We start from the raw sequence: 14,525 nt of genomic DNA on the forward strand, positions 1-14,525 counted from the left end.
AGTAAAGCTGTCCGAAAGGTTTTAGTAAGTTGTTTGGCTTATCTTCCGCAATTATACTTCTGTTTTAAAGTGGCTGTAGGAAAAGGCTTGAAGGTGTTCATTGTATTTAATATTTAAACAGATCGTGAAAACGTTTGTGAAACAGGAAGTCCCGGGATCAGGAAGCGTTTACACTTGGAAGGTTCGTTTAAAAATGAAATGTGGTGTGTGTGTGTATAAAAAGTTTTATTAACAATATTACAGTTTTTAAAGAAACATTTAAGAAACCGTTTATTTACAGAGGCTTCTCTGTTTTACATTTATTATCAAGTCCTAATAAATATATTGTCTGTAAATAATAAGGCATTGTAGTGAATGTCTAAGCCTATTTTCAAAGGTCTAAAAAAGCTAAAGGTTTTGAAGGTCCTGGATATGTTGTTTTAAGTTTGATTTCTGTCACCGTTTAAAGATGTAAATGTAATGTATATTTTTATTCTTCCCAAGACTCTTGGGATAGTCATTCTGTGGATGAGCTATTGAGGACAATTACCCCGTCTAAGTGGGATCAAACATCTTCCCCGGAGAGATCACCGAGAGGATCCCCCACGGTGGTCTTGGAGACCCCCCAACATCTACTCAGGCCACAGACTTCTGGGGGTAATTCAACAACCCAGATTCAGCCCGAAGCATTGTCGGTCGGAACAAATACAGGCAACCAACAACCTCAGGGGTCGCCGTCAGTCAGGGTTGACACACCACCCAACGACGGACTGGTTTCAACATCGTCCCCCCATCCCCGTTTCTTGGCTACAGAAACGCTGAACAGTACACCGCGATTGGCCAGGGTGTCACCGCAAAGGCCTTCTTGGTCTCCGTCCGTGAGTATACGCTCGCTCCCTGCCTCCTTCGAGCGAGATTTACCGGAGCGACCATCCTTTGAAGCTGTGCCAGGACACCATCCCCCGGAGCTACTTCCTGAAGGTCGGCATGAGTTGCTACGTACTTTGTTACTAAATCAAAGACTTGTGTTAGTGGGGCAAAACCTTGTGATAGAGAGCCAAAACACCCTTATTAATACCCTTACTAACGAATTGTACCGTATTTAATGTTTTAATAGATACAAAACGCCTTACTATTGTGGGTTGTTGGAAAAATAAGAAATAAATAAAAAAATGTCCGGACTTGGTAAAAGAACTCACAAACTAAAGGATTATGATCAAGTTAGGGCCCCAAAAAGACCTTCCCGAGAGAACATCCCCGGCCCTGTTGTGAACTCCTCTGATGTCCCAATGAACCAGGAACTATTACAAATGATAAATGATTTAAATAACCCCCAATCACCCCCGATAGAATGTGAATTAACAGACTTACCGGTGAACCCCGACCTGTTACAGATGGTCAATGATCTAAATAACCACCTCCCAACGGTAGAGCTTATAGAGGTTCAACCCCTAGTTCACCCCGATTTGTTTGAAATGGTGGAGGCTTTGGAGACGCTACCCCGACCAAATTCTGCCCCTATTATAAATGATTTGAGACAATTAGAACACAGTACGGCGGCAGAAGCAGCCGTCACTATAGAGGAGGGTCTTGACATTAACCGGTTGGATATCTTTGAAGGACTTTTACAGGCTTTAAATGAGCCTCCTCAAAAAGGGGGTTTTGTAGATGTCAGCAGTGGGGGTGTTCGGAATGTGGAGGGTTCTGAGACTGATAAGGTTGTGGAGGACATGCTCTGTGAGAATGTAGGGGTTGAAGGCTTTGTTCAAAATGATGATGTGGCCAAGAGTACCAGTGATCCCGTGATTATAGATAGACCGGCCTATAACAATTTTGAAATGATTCAGCGTTTTAATTTTGCAGAACTTTTAAATTGTGACAATTATGCAGAAATATTTGTCAACATACACGAGGCCTTGCAAAACATGCTTGAACAGGTTGCTGAAAGGGTCAGACCTTGAGATGTTGTACAGTTAGAACTCAGAGGGGATGATTTGTTTAGCAACCTATCTGTAATGATGAGTGGAGATAATTTAGATGTTGATGAATTTCTGGCTAAAATCGAAGCGTTATTGCAAAGTAACGCATCCATCTTAGCGGATGAAAGTCTGTCTCTGGTAATGAATGTGGTTCGTAACCCTGAGGGTGGGGCACTTAGAAGACTGTCGAAATGCTTGAAGAACGACATAATTAGGAACAAGCTCAGGCAATTAGTGGTGAGTTCCAATGGGGACAATAAGCTCTGTTTTGCTTACAGTTTAATAAAACTACTCACCCCCGACATGCCTGAACCCCAAGCTATGCAAGAGGCTTTAATGCTTCATCAGAGGGCCGGCTTAAACTCTCAACAGATGGTTGCCTTTTCAGACATTACCATGTTTGAGGAGTTGTTGTCTTTAAAAATTGTTGTGTGGTACCGTTGTGAGGTAAAGGAAGTATTTGTGAAATTTCAGACACATCCTGAAACCCATACACAGACACTGTTTCTCTTCCTAAGTGATAGTCATTACTTTGGAATAAAGAGTTTGACGGCTTTTTTGGGTTGTTCGTATGTTTGTCATTGGTGTTATAAGGCCTTCAATGATAAGCTTAAGCACCGCTGTGACGGTTACTGTAACGTCTGTTTCAATCCGCAATGTCGTAAGGGTTTGGCCCCTACCATCCGATGTAAAGATTGCTTAAGGATTTGTCTCTCCGCGTTCTGTTTTTCCGAACATAAGGTACAGAGGGCCGCTGCTGAGGGGGTTAAAAAACGGAGTTATTGTGATCAAACTAAATATTGCCCGCAGTGTTGCCTCCAGTACCGTTTTCATGAGGTTAAACCACACAAATGTCTGGAGCCGAGATGTAGGATCTGTAATGCTGATTTAACCCCGGGGTCTGAACACCAGTGCTTTATTCAGCCGGTTAAAAAGGAGCCGCCGCACAACCGGTATGTCTTTTTTGATTTTGAATGCCGGCAAGAAAACGGGGTCCATGTTGCTAATTATATACACTGTATTGACATGTTGGATTGTGAGTGGTCAGCTAGCGGTGAGAGTTGTGTCAGGGATTTCTTTACGCGGTATCGCGGTCCAAAATACCTCAATTACACATTTATTGCCCACAATGCTAAGGGTTATGATTCTTACATTTTGATGAAGTATCTGGTGGACAATGGGGTGACCCCAAAAATAATAGCTCAGGGTAGCAAGATCATGTGTTTCACCAACGAAGCTTTCAACCAACGTTACATAGACTCGTAAAATTTCCTCCCCATGAAATTGAGCGCTTTGCCTAAAGCTCTGGGTTTTGAGGCTCAGAAGAAAGGTTGGTTCTGCCATTTTTTTAATACTAAGGACACTCAAAATTATCGAGGGTCCTACCCGCCCGCCTCTTATTATGGGGTTGATACTATGATGTCTCATGAGAGGGAGGAATTCTTTAAATGGTACAATATGGTTAAGGGAGGTGTTTTTGATTTCCGAGAAGAGATGGCCGCTTATTGTAAAAATGATGTGGTGATCCTTAAAGAAGCCTGTTTGCGTTTCCGCGCCGAGGTTATCAACACATCGGGTCTCGACCCTTTGCAAAGTGTGACCATAGCGTCTCTCTGCATGAAAATGTATCGATCCAATTTCTTGCAGAAAAACACTATAGCGGTCACCACTTCTGACAACTATCGTGCTAGACAAAAGAACTTTTCGACTGTCTCCATACAGTGGCTGGAATATCTGAGTGCCCGGGATAACATCTTCATCAGACATGCTTTAAATCAAGGGGAAGTCAAAATGGGGCCTTACTACTTAGACGGTTTTAGCGACGTGTCCGGGCGGCGTACCGCTTATGAGTTTGCTGGTTGTATTTACCATGGCTGTCCTCAGTGCTTCGACCCAAACACCTTTAACCCCGTAACACAAAAACTCTGCGGTGATATGTACTATGATTTCCAGGAACGAATTGAAACTTTAAAAAACACCTATGGTTTGAATGTGCTGGTGATTTGGGAACACGCGTGGACGACCCTGAAGCAACAGGATGTGGGGGTACAACGGTTTATGGAAACCTTGGACTTTCCTGAACGTCTAGAGCCCAGGGATGCGTTATTTGGGGGTCGTACCAACGCCCTCTGTTTACATTATGAGATAAAGGAGGGTGAGAGAGTAGATTACTATGATTTCACCAGTCTGTACCCTTATGTCAACAAGACCAAAATGTACCCGGTGGGGCATCCAACCATTGTTTATCGTGACTTTCTCGAAATCGGACAGTACTTTGTTTTGATCAAAGTCACCATGTACCCTCCTCGCGAGCTGTTCTTACACGTGTTGCCTTACAGGTGTTCGGGAAAATTGATGTTCCCTCTGTGTAGAACGTGTGTGGAAACTGAAAATCAAAATACCTCTTGTCTGCACAGTGATGACGAGAGAGCGCTGACGGGTGTCTGGTGTAGCATTGAGCTTGACAAGGCGGTGGAGAAAGGTTACAGAGTCGGTAAGGTGTATGAGGTTTGGCATTTTTCTGAAAAATCTGATACTCTTTTTGCTGAGTACATTATGACCCATCTGAAAGGGAAACAGGAGGCATCGGGCTATCCCTCATGGTGTGTTGACTCCGCGGCCAAAGAGTGGTACGTTCAGCAATATTTTGAAAAGGAAGGGATCCGTCTAGAGCCGGGGAACATAACTGTAAACCCCGCCAAGAGACAAATGTCCAAACTGATTTTAAACAGTCTGTGGGGTAAGTTTGGGGAAAGAAATAACCGTCTAAACACAACCTTGATTAAAACCCCTGAACAGTTTATAGAATTTATGTTTTCCAAACAACATGCAGTATCACACTTTCAATTCTTAAATGACCATGTGGCACAGGTCCAGTGGAGGGCCCCTAAAGATTTCCCCACCAAACAGGGAAACGTTAATGTTTTCATAGCGGTTTTTACCACGGCTTACGCCCGGCTTGAACTGTACAACTTAATGGATCAGCTGCAGGAACGCACGCTCTATCATGATACTGACTCTGTAATCTTTGTCACCAGGCCAGGTGATTGGGTCCCTCCCTTCGGGGACTACCTTGGGGAGTTAACGAGCGAGCTAGATCCTCAGGACCACATAGTGGAGTTTGTTTCAGGGGGTCCTAAGACTTACGCATACAGAACGGCTGCGGGTAAGACCTGTATGAAAGTTAAGGGTTTCACTCTGAACCATTGTAACAACAAGCTCATTAACATCAAGTCTCTGACGACCCTGGTACAAAGTTTTGTAACCGAGAAAGACGCGCCTCCTCGCGAGATTATTACAGCCGGAAATCAGATCTATCGCAATAAAAAGGGGTACACATTGGAAAATAGATCACTAAACAAACGGTTCAGGGTGGTGTACAATAAAAGAGTGTTGAAGACTGATTATACCACTCTGCCTTATGGATATTAGCAGTGGTTTTGATAACCGACTTCAACACCCTTTCTCCTGTATTATAGCCGGTCCCTCCAATTCGGGTAAGAGCTATCTTATAAAGAACATCATAGAAGATGTGGACGCAACCGTGTCCCAAGCTCTTGACAACATAGTGTGGTGTTACTCTTGCTGGCAACCTCTCTACGATGATTTGGCATCAAAAAAAAATAATCTGAAATTTGTGCAAGGTCTCCCCGCCTCGTTGTGTGACGATGACCTGTTCCCGCCCGGACAAACTAATCTAGTGATCCTTGATGACCTGATGGAGCAGGCCGGTGACAACAGTGAAGTGGAAAAAGCTTTCACAAAGTACACTCATCATAGGAATTTAAGTATTATTTATTTAGTTCAAAATCTATTTTTTCAAGGTAAAAAAAGCCGCACTATTAATTTAAATGCCAATTATATAATTCTTTTTAAAAACCCCAGAGATAAACTACAGGTCACCGTCTTGGCTCGTCAAATGTACCCTAACCAGACCAAGTTCTTTTTGGAGGCATTTGAGGATGCCACCAAAAAACCCTACGGGTACTTGATTGTGGACTTAAAAGCACAAACCCCAGAAGACTTTCGCCTCAGAACAGGTTTGTGCCCGCCCGATTGGCCGGCAGTGTATGTGCTAAAGAAAAGGAAATAAATAAGAATGTCTGTTCGGATTAAAAGAAATCTGCCGCTTTTGCAAATGTTATTTGAGGGGAGCCCGCGCCATAGGAAAGCTGTGCTGGCAGGGGCCCCCTCGGATTTGATCGAGACCCTGTGTGAAATAGCTTTTAACATCTTACGCGGTAATATACCCCTAACACCTTCTCAACATTCTAAACTCAAAAAACAAAAAGCGGTTATCAAGATCATCGCTAATAAGAAGTATTCTATTAAAAGAAAAAGAAAGAAGATTAATCAAACCGGAGGTTTTATAGGACCGCTGTTGAGCATAGCCGTGCCTTTCCTAACCAGTCTTCTAGCTTCCAGAGTGGGTTAATAATGGAATATGCTCAGAAAATGTTTTTGATCCCTCAGGAGCAGCTTGAGAAACTGAGAAAAAATGTTGTCGGGCCAGAGCCCATTAGACAAACGGCCGAAAACAACCTGGACTCTGAAATGAAAGCTATACTGGCCAGGGCCGATTTAAATCAGTATTCCAAAGCCCAGATGTATAGCAACACGTTACAGCGCTACCTCCGTCTGGTTAGACAGGGTGATAAAGATCAAAACACTTTAACTTTAACCATGGCCTCTCAAGAAAATGGTTCTGGGGCTGATGCGGGGGCTACGGTTGATAAAGATGTTGCGGTGACCGAACCTGTTGAGAGTTCAGAGGGAGATGTTGTAACGGATGTTTTGAGAAACATGCCGGCCAGAAGCAAAAGACATGCAGAATATATTCTGCACAAAATGGTTCAGAAACCGCGGGTAACGACTTGGAATGAACAGGGTGAATTTGTTTTTAAAGGACAACTGATCAAAGGTTCACACATGTTTGATTTGTTGAAGAGTGTCACTAGCACTAATAAGGTACCCGATAGTCGCCGACCTGTAGGCTGGAATGCTTTCCTACAGGCGATGGCCTGTCTGGACATGCCCCAATCAACAGTCCCTAACCAGGAAACGCGACAAAAAATCCGTCTGTGTAAAGAGGTGGCGACTGATCTGACGCCGATATCTCATTACTCTGACCGTGCTGAGCAATCATCCTCAGGATCTATCCATCGTTGGGAAGCTTATTAATCTCATGTTTTTATTTGTCTCCCCTGTAAATAAGGAACCGACAAACAATTTTTTTTATTTTTTATTTTTATTTTCAAATGTTGTACATTTATTTATAACATAACCCTGCTTTGTATAAGATTTGTGTTGAATAAAAACAAAACTAATGATTCAAAGGCTGTTTTCATTATTTTTTCACTTTAACACGCATGACATCTTTTAAAATCCTCACAAGAACACCCCATCTGTATACATGGCTGGCTAGGGTCGTAAGTAATTGTGTTATAAGGGGGGTCCACAGTGTCCTGACAAACTCTGCCACTTTTTTATCATTTTGGCCTAAATCCTCACTGTACAAGGACATAATATCGGGGTATGACCTTCCTTTAGATCTATGATATAAGAAAAACACACAGTGTTGACCACAAGTGAAGGTCTGAAGACTTTGTACTTGACGACCGCTGTAAATGGTTTCTTGACAGTTGTTGAGCAGAAAGTTATTGATCTTCCGAGGGAAAGGTCTGAAATCCGGGGGGTTTCCATAGGAATCAAAAGATTCCCCACGGCGGTCCTCCCTTAGATAAATAGCCAGCCAATGTTCTCCGGGCATATTTTTAGGGTGTGTGTTGATTATGTACATTGCAGGTAAATTCTTGATCTTAAATTTAGGCAGCTGGTCGCAGGCGTAGACTCCTTGAAACACTTTCCGTGAGCCGGCCAGGGCATTCATGATGTGGTTGAGCTCTCTGGTGTTCATTTTAATAATAATCATACAGAACGTTTCTCCTCTGATTCACCTCAATAATGTTGTCAAACACAGCATACACGACCATATTTACAGTGCGTGGTAGAGGCTGCTTGAAACGCATCTCCAAACGCATATTGCCCGTCTTCATCAGTGAAAAATGTTGTCCACACTCTTCGTCAGGGGTCAGGTTGAAACCGTACAGGGTGTAACCGCTGCAGTATTCCCGGCGATCGATCAGCAGAGGTTGATCCTTGAGATGGCGACCCGTAGCCAGTACTAGACTGTAATATTCACGAACCGCGTTGCCGTTTTCAAAGTCAGGTTGAAAAGGTCTGGATGGAACCTGCACACCATCGACGTACAGTGCTATAAATTCCGCGTTATAATGTTTAAAGTTAAAGGGGTTCTTGTTGTAAACCCCGGTAAATGCATCATTATCCACGAGACCTATAATAACCTGTTTTGGGAGCTGTCCTAGAAACAGATTTTCCTGGTTCATCACCCGTGTCCCTGCGGGGATACTGTGGACTTTCATATAGACTCTTTCGATCGGGTACTTGGCGTTTGCCGTCATTAAAGCCTGCGCATGTCCTAGTTTAACCGCCGGGGAGACGGATACTTTTTTCACAAACAGCGAGGCCGATAATATGGTCAGTTTATATTTTTCAGTATCAGGGGTCATCAGACAAAAAGCACTTTTACTACGGATCATTTTAATTTTAATGTCTACCCCGTTGAGCATGAGTTTTTCTTGGAAAAATATGTCTGCATGGATATGTCCCATTAGCTCAAAGGTCCTCCCTTCTGTTGAAAAGGCCGTTCTTTTTTGCAAACCCTTATTGAGTCCCTCTGGATCCTGGTCGTCCATAGCTTCCGGGGTGTCTTTGAAGAAAAGGCCGGGGCTGAACTGTTTGCTTAGGGTCTCCTCACTATAATTAAGGATACACTCCATCATGGCCCTATAGGGGTAAGTATTGCTGCTTTGACTAATGAGCCGATCTCCCAGGGTCACATCCACCTGTGAAAACATGGTGGCCACCGGGTAATTGATGACCCCAGCGTTGGCCGTCTTCTCGATTGCATCGCCATCCTCATCAGTCACTTTACAGTTCATTAAAATAAATGTGTTATTCAAATCAATATAATCCTCGCCATTGCCAGCTATAAAAAACTCCAGAGGGGCCGTATCTGAAATTGCGGAAAGAGGGGGTATCTCTACATATATGCTCTTATCTATACTCGTTTGAGTGTATGGAACTGTAAACAGATCCAGTTCTGATTTGACGCATTCTTCCGATAGACTGTGGACAAAAGACATTTTTAAAAGATGTATCCTGAGGCTCTATTTGTCTTTCTTTGAGACTTTCTTTTTGCAGGTTTTTTCTTGTGCTGCTTCCTTCTCCGAGTGTTTCCACGATATGTTGGAGAATGAGAGATTCTTCGTTTTTTGTTAGCCACGGATCTTCGTCGCCCTGGTGGACACATACTGTTTCTTCTTTTACCCCCCCTCCTCGCCATTACCATGAGACCCGAACCCTCCTGCTGCTCATGGCTAGCTGCCCGGTTCATAACATTGGTGAACACGTCACTAACAATATTTTTAGCCGCTGATTTCAAGTGGGGTCTGGCTATAGCAAAGCCTCTCTTAAGCAGGGGTACGGCCATTCTAAAGAGACCACGAAAGAGTCCTCCTAGACCGGCTCCATACATTGTGGGGGCTCCTACAAAACCGGGCAAGCCGTTCCCGGCTTGCATCTTGTAATAATCCACATAGGCGCTAGGATCTACATAACCCCTCGAGGTAGCCATTTTAATAATGTACACACTGTTTCAGGGGTCGAAAATGTAGTTTGACAATAACTTTACCGAAGCGGAAGGGTACGTTGATATTCTGATCCGATTTTACTTCGATCATGATGTTGTCAAAGTGGGTCTTTGAGACTGGTACGTAGTGTGGCTTGTCATAAGTAATTGTGACCATGTCATTGCTTTTACCTTTAATAAGTACATTTCTCAAAAGGGGGACATAGCTATCCCCGACCCTCTGGTGTGTTATGATATCCGTATACACATAAAGAGTGTAAAAGCCGCCCCTGATGTCAGCCTGGAAGGGTGCCACCACTTCTGAGAACCTGCTCTCTGTGTCAGAATAGAACCCTAATATACGCCCCAGTTGTCCGTTGGTTTGAATGCTAATACAAGGTTTTGACACCTTGTACACTCTGTTTTTAATAGGGTTGTAATATAGCTTGATGTTGGGGGTGCCTTCTGAGAACTGTTTATGCATCTCATCTAATATTGTATCCACATTGTCATAATAACCTCCTTGTATCGTGAATGTCCATTGACTCTTTTTAACATCATCAAAAATGGCGAAGGTGGCATCCTTATCTTGTAAAACAGCCCAAGTGTAAGGATACTGTATTTCCGCCAACCCCACTTCCCACGAACCCCTTAGATCTATAGATTTTCCAAATTGTACCGTGTAACTGGATATTTCATTTTTAGGGTATATATCGAGAGAGGCGTTACTGGGTAGAGTCACGTAGAAGCCTCCTGATTCCATCTTGAGTATCGAAAGTAATGCCCCCACCACACCCGCGGGCATGTAGTTATAAGGCTTGAATATCACAAACCTGTTGTTCCGGGACCCAACTATTGAACTTTTCAGGCCATCCAAGCCATTTCACCAACACATATTTTTTCCGGTTCTGGGTTTTCTCAGCTAATATCTTTTCAACTCTGTATACAATGTCTTTACCCACAATAATTTTTTGTAACTCGGCTTCGTAAAACGTTCCTTCTATAGCCTCCCCGTCATAGTCTTTTAACCGGTACACGGGGGGGTCTCTAGCCACCTGTTCGGTAACTGTAAAATATTCGTCAGAAAATGTTTGTTCATAACCTTTGGCAAAAGTACTCCTTAGCTTTGAAACGCGAACCACATCGCCGATGTTGAACTTATAAGTAGTTTTCCCCTTCTTAATAAATGGGCCGTATAATTTTTTATAGACCTTAAAAGAATTACTTTGATCAACATCTATAGGCTTCATTTTAATACTGGCGTGATACCCTTGGTTGTAAGCATCGATAAAATCCTGAACTTTATCAAAATACTTGAACGTGTTGACCGCTGTAAAATATCTCCACATTTTGGTCTTTATGGTGCGGTTAAACCTCTCCACCACCGATGCCTTAAGCTCATTACCGGTGGTGAAATGATGTATTTTGTGTCTCTTCAGTAGATTCTGAAATTCTCTGTTGAGAAACTCTTTTCCTTTATCAGTCTGCAGTTTTTTAGGACATCGTCCCTGGGACAATATATCCTCAAAGGCCCTTGTCACCGCCCGACCTGTTTTATTATGTAGAATGCGAGCCCAGGCATATTTTGATAACACATCGATACACATCAACATAAATTTGTGACCATTGTTATGTTTTGATAAATTTGACATATCGACTAGATCCATTTGCCATTGTGAGTCTATGTCAGTTGCATATACGCGGTTTCTTTTAAAGTTAATCCTGAGAGGTTTATGTAAGGTATAGGCGTCTTGTTCCCGTAACCATTCTGAAACAACCACATCATTAACCTTCACACCGGCATCAGCGAGTCCTCTTTGAAAACCCTTCTTACCCGCCAAACCCCCAATCTTGGCTGGGTTGTAGTATAGTTCATGCATTTGGGGAGCTTGCCGAGTCATTCTGCCAAATAAACACACAGACCCACACTATGCGCCAAAGTTTTTATACAAGGTTTTTTATTCAACTTCAGGAGAGCAGATACCCCTTTTTAGACATTTGAGAAAAGTATAACATACACAACAATTTTTTCTACGGTCCAGACAAAAAGAAATCAGATGATTGGTTACTTGATCTATATCAACAAATACCTGTTTCTTTATCTTGTAGGCACACACCTCAGTTACATATGTAAATAAAACAACAATATGACCTATTTTAAAAGTAAACAGAGGGGTATTAAACATGCTCAGTAAAAGGTCATACAGATGTTGATGAAATGGCCTAATATCATTCTTGGCCCCCTTGAGCGCTTCATCCCAGTGTTCGTACCCCCCGGTCTTTGTTACAGCAACCATTAACTTTTCCAGGTTTGAAAGTTGATCCTCATCGATGGTTAAATCTGTAGAGAAAAGGCTCGCGTTGGCTACTTTTCTGTCAAGCACATGGTGTAATAGCACTCTCAGGTTAGCTGCAGAGTGTTGATGACAGAACCAGTTGCAGCAGCAGTCCAGAACATTCCCCATGTTCAAAGTCCCTTAGTTCAGGTCAGAGTCTGAATCAGTGGCGTAGATGTCGAATTCTTCGTCGCTGCCCCCAGCTTTAACTTCTTTACGGAAGAAATAAGCTTTTAGCTTGCCAGCGGTTTTTCTACTTGGCTCATCCAGGTCATTGAGCAGCTGCCCAAGTTTCTCTATTATAAACGGCTCCTTTTTCAGCTCCAGCAAAATCTCATCTATGATTTTCTGGACTTGTCCCGCAGTGACATGTATGTGGGAGTAAGACAGAGCCTTGATTAGTGCCGGTTTCAGCCACGGTTTGTTCAGTCTTCTGTAAAACACGTTGAAATAGAACAGGAAATAGTAACGGTCTGGTTCAAACAAACAACTGTGTCTCAACTGACTGGGGTGATTCACTTCACACCCCCGACAGACTTCTTTCAGAGCTCGGTCAATGAGAGCACTCAGAATATACACCAGGGTGCTTTTAACCACTCTGCTTACTTGGCCACATACCCCGGGCATAAATCCTGCATCTTCATCACGCCCCCGAGACAGTCCGATGCTCATTGGGTCGCCTGGTGGTTTGTGGGGTGTTTCTACATCCATTGGACTGACCCCCTCCTGAGACGCACAGACGGTAGACAGTTCGGCAAAATCGAGGCCCTCCATGAGCTCCAGAGGCTGGGGATCCACGAGACTCATTTGGACATCCATCGCCCCGCATGTTGTTTCGTCCTGAGGGACCGGGGTCTGAGGTCTTGGAGGGTAACCGCAGTCAGAGGGTTCCGGAGTGTATACAAAATCTGGGGAATAGAACCAGGGTTGATCCCGGGTTTGAAGAGGCCTGTAGAGCCTGTCGACGTCCGCAGCTTTGGGGTAAGACATTCTCTTTAATTTTAAACCATGAATGAATTGTTGCGCCTTTTATCCTATCTCTTCACTACGTCACGACACACCACCCTCTTAGAAGAGAGTAGACCCTGAGCCGTCAGACCCCCCTCCAACCCCCCACAGGTCGTCTGTTTTATCATCGTCGTCGTCATTCAAGGGGGATATATAATCCATAATCCAGCATATTCTCCTTCTAACAGAATCCAGTTGTGAACATTTGGTCAAGATGTCAAAACCATCATTTATACAGTTTATGACCTCTTTCAAGAACGGCCAGTCCACGGCGTCAAACATAATTTCAGTAACCTGTTTTTCTGGATCCTCCACAACCCCTTCAATAGGGTTTGTAATCAGGGTACTGCTAAACAAAACCTTACGATCAGTAGTTAGAGATAGACTCTTCACCACTGTACCGTAGTTCTGCAAGCTTTCCCATTCACACCTTTCAAAACTCTGAGTCGGAGACTCCGTTTCGCCTTCTCTTGGAACCTCTTGCAAACCTTCTAGAGTCTTATCCACAAGCCCCTGGTCTCTCCATGCCATCACCTTCAACCAGTCCTCATAAGAGTATTCAATCACCGTCTCAAAAGGTTCCAACGTACCCTCCTTCTCTCCCAAAGCATAAAGCTCCACTCCAACATAGCTGGGATCCCTTTTAAAGCGGTAACCCCGTCGACCCCCCCAGAACAACACCCAGGAGCGTTCAATCTTCAAATTGGTGAGTACAGGAACCCTTGCCCGGGATTGTTTCTTGCGGGGTTTCATGTTGATGTCGCTGGACATGTTGAAGAAGCGGGATGTTTCAGATGCTGAGAATTAAAGAGGTATTGCCTAAAAGCAGCGCGGGTTCTTAAATAGAAAGGAGAGTTTCGGGGCGTTGCCTTCAGAGGGGTGGGGGTCTTTATGGGCGGCCTTGTTGTTCAGGGTTTTATGGGTGTACACTTTCTGACGGATATGACGTAGGAATAATTAAGGAAATAAATCTACCTAAAATCACGCCCCCCAATTATGACGTAGGAATATTAATAGGCTTAGGGCATACGTCATAACAAAATAGGCCGCGCCCAAAAAACCCTACTATCTACTGTCGTGGCCAAGTGGTTAAGGCAATGGACTAGAAATCCATTGGGGTCTCTCTGCGCAGGTTCGAATCCTGCCGACTACGATGCTGAAGAGCAGCACCGACCCCTCTCTGCCTTGCAGGCCCCCCTTCTTGAGCTGTGCTTCTGTCACAGACCCTTTTGCAATCTCTCTCTCTCTCTCTCTCTCTCTCTCTCTCTCTCTCTCTCTCTCTCTCTCTCTCTCTCTCTCTCTCTCTCTCTCTCTCTCTCTCTCTCTCTCTCTCTGTCTCTGTCTCTGTCTCTGTCTCTCTGTCTCTCTCTCTCTGTCTGTCTGTCTGTCTGTGACTTAAAAAAATATAGATCAACATATAGAGATCTGTATATAAGGACAGAAAGATGTCCATACGAACACGCAGAGGCGCGTCGGAACCCTGGTATAATTCCTTGCTCTTGCTGGGGTGAC

The 14,525-nt window shown here is 43.8% G+C and overlaps 1 non-coding gene across 1 annotated transcript; it reads left to right on the plus strand.

The window, feature by feature from the left end:
- Nucleotides 1-14,084: 14,084 nt before the first annotated feature.
- trnas-aga (transfer RNA serine (anticodon AGA)) lies at nucleotides 14,085-14,166 on the plus strand. Its single transcript has one exon. It is a non-coding gene; the product is annotated as a tRNA-Ser (tRNA).
- The last annotated feature ends 359 nt before the right edge of the window (nucleotides 14,167-14,525 follow it).

This window comes from Amia ocellicauda, unplaced genomic scaffold (assembly GCF_036373705.1).
Source record: "Amia ocellicauda isolate fAmiCal2 unplaced genomic scaffold, fAmiCal2.hap1 HAP1_SCAFFOLD_189, whole genome shotgun sequence".
NCBI classification, from domain to species: Eukaryota; Metazoa; Chordata; class Actinopteri; order Amiiformes; family Amiidae; genus Amia; species Amia ocellicauda.